The sequence below is a fragment of the Mycetomoellerius zeteki genome, unplaced genomic scaffold (assembly GCF_001594055.1).
Source record: "Mycetomoellerius zeteki isolate Tzet28-1 unplaced genomic scaffold, Tzet1.0 scaffold288, whole genome shotgun sequence".
In the NCBI taxonomy this organism is placed as follows: domain Eukaryota; kingdom Metazoa; phylum Arthropoda; class Insecta; order Hymenoptera; family Formicidae; genus Mycetomoellerius; species Mycetomoellerius zeteki.
This window is the reverse complement of record NW_017257269.1, coordinates 3,705-6,892: the sequence shown is the minus strand read 5'-3', so window position 1 is coordinate 6,892 and position 3,188 is coordinate 3,705.

Below are 3,188 nucleotides of genomic sequence, written 5' to 3'. Positions count from 1 at the left end.
ATATATTAATATATATATATATTATTAATATAATTTATATAATTTATATTAATTATATATTAATTATTTAATTTTAATAGCCCGATCGACATATATCTACCACATGCAACCGATGTAACATTCCGTTGATTCCGTTGTACCGTTCCGGCCATAGTTCCGATGGTTCCGATACAGCAGAGAAACTTCTTACGGAACAAAATGCTAGTGAACTTATTTCTAGTAAGAAATCCGTTCCGTCGTTCCGATTCCGTGTACATGTGACGGCACCCTTAGTCCATCGGAATTGACCAATCGCATTTGTCATTTTGTTTGAAGCAACAAAATGACAAATGCGATTGGTCAATTCTGATGGAATAACTGGCCAGTTAAGTTAACTGAGCTTGGTGACACTGGCCCTAATAATTCCATTGGTCAATTGAATCAACTCCTAGTGAATTTGTTCACGTTGGTAATTTTTATCTCATTTCAAGGTACAGGCTGTGTTCCATAATTCACTTGTGCCAGTGCTGACAATAGCTGCGTTCAGCAGACTCAACAGTTTTGCAACCGTTTTATGATTGTCTGTTGAGATAGGACCATTCTTCTAGATCTAAAAGTATGATCCAATCAGCGCGAAGGAAACTTCCAACAGTTGCAAAACAAACGTTCTGCTGAACGCAGCCATTGGCTGCGTTCAGCAGAGAAAACTAATCAGTTAGGGTAAAATCACACGGTGCGGAAGAGGACTGCGGAATAGAGAATGCGTCATTGAAGTAACCAATCACCGCTATTCGGAATGGCTCTGATTGGTTGCTTCAATGACGCATTCTCTATTCCGCAGTCCTTTTCCGCACCGTGTGATTTCATCCTTAGCGCTTAGTGATTCTTTAATACGATTGGTTCCTACACTTAGATTTTGCGAAGAACTAACGGCAAGAACCAATCATATTAAAGAATTACTAAGCGCTTACTGATTAATTTTCTTTGCTGAACGCAGCCAAAGTATAGTATACGTAACGTAAATTGTAGATTTTCAGCGCTGGCAGTGAAAATTGAAACACAGCCACGAGCCACGCTCGATATCCAGAATGATTCGAAGGTTTGTTCGTGTCACATGCTCCAACATGTTCCAATATGCTTCTACCATAGCTCCTACTCATTCCAACGCGCTTGGTAGAGTGAAAAGGAGCTATGATAGTCGCAGGAACATTGGAGTATGTTGGAGTTTGCGACGCGAACAAACCTCGAGAAATTTTAATAATGCACATATTTCCTGAAAAAGCGGAAGACAAATATTATTATAGATAAATAATTAATTAAAAATTGATTCTACAATTAGAATCAAGATAATTTTTAATAATATATATGTATAATGAATGGGTGCATTCAGTACTATAACCGCTCACTGAGCGCTCAATGAGCGCTTGCATCTGATTGGCATATTCCGTTAGAACTAAAAATATAGACCAAACAGATTCAAGAGCTCACTGAGCACTCACGGATCCGCTCCGCAACAATTGTATCTACTAAACACGATTACTGGTTGTGTTCAGTAGACTCAACAGTTTTGCAATTGTTTTATGATTCTTTGCTGAGTTGCGGGATTCTTTAAACGTCTTATCGACAATTGTCGTTATCGTTAACTAGCGACAGCCAATGAGAGCTGCTCTTTCTTCCAGGATTGTACCGCCATTGGCTGTCACTAGTTAACGATATCGACAATTGTCGATAAAACGTTTACCCCGGATCTACAATAGGTGTTTTAAGTCTTAAGCCGTAAGAAATTGACCAATTACAGTCGAATCCGAGGAGAATAATCGACTGTGATTCGTCCATTTTTTATGGCTTAAGGCTTAAGTCCGGATCTACAATAGGTGTTTTAAGACCTAAGCCATAAGAAACTGACCAATTATAGTCAAATCCGAGGGGAATAATCGATTGTGATTCGCCCATTTCTTATGGCTTAAGGCTTAAAACCCTATTGTAGGTCCAGAGTTAAACTCTATTGTAGATCCGGACTTAAGGAATCTCGTAACAGATAGGACTATTCCTTTAAATCTAATAGCGAATTCGATTGGACGCACTCAGTGCGCACTGGTGCACATTAAAGCCGTCATACACAAAATAACGTAAAGATATGTTTATAAATAAACATAGAAATCGATTAAATCGTGAAATACTTAATACATTTTATCGTACTATTAGGTAAAATATGTATTTCATAATTCGAAATATTTGCATTTCATTTTTATACTCATATTAAATTAGTACAACGGCTTTAATATGCACCAGTGCGCACTAATTCTTCCAATCGAATTCGCTGTAAAAGTATAATGCAATCAGCGCGACGAATCATAAAATGATTGCAAAACTGTTTAGTCTGCTGAATGCAGCCAATAGGTCTGTTCGCGTTGCTTGCACTTTTGGCACTCGGCATCTTCGCTTTCTCTCTTTTCAAGGCCAAATATATATCTATCTCATTTTAAGTGCAAAAATATTTGGGGATTTCATGCAACGCGAACAGACCTATTGATACTCTTGGTTATGGCACAATATACAGTAGCGCAACTCTCTGTCGGCACTTTTGATGTTGATGAAGCCAAAATCGTAGCGCACATGCGCAAGTTGAGACATTACATACGGTAACGCCATCTAGACTTCTCTCTCACTTACTCTCTTAGGCTGTCGCACCCACCTTCAGTAACAGTAACCATAATGCGAGGTCTACAATAGGAGTCGTAACAGTCGTAGGGTCTTAAGTGGTAGAAAATTGATCAATCACAATCGAATATGAGAAGAATAATCAACTGTGATTGGTCAATTTTCTACGACTTAAGACCTTACGACCGCTATAACTTCTATTGTAGACCCCGCATAAGACGTACCGTAAGAATAAGCCAATCACAGTCGAGAATTCTTTTGAACTTTTAATTCTGATTGACTGATTCTTGCGTTATGTCTTATGTTACTGTAATATTAAAAAATTGAAAATATTTGTATAATATATGGTATACCTATCATATTTTTTAGGAAATTTAAATACATGTCTTCCTTCTAATTCAAGATTTCCAAAACATTCATTTATTGATTTATTGAACAATATTTAATTTTTTTTCCACTCATTTTCTTGATGTGTAATCTATTTTCTTTTTATATCTGAAACAGAGCTAAGATCAAAGTGTTTTCTGCAAGAGAATTGAAAATCTGTA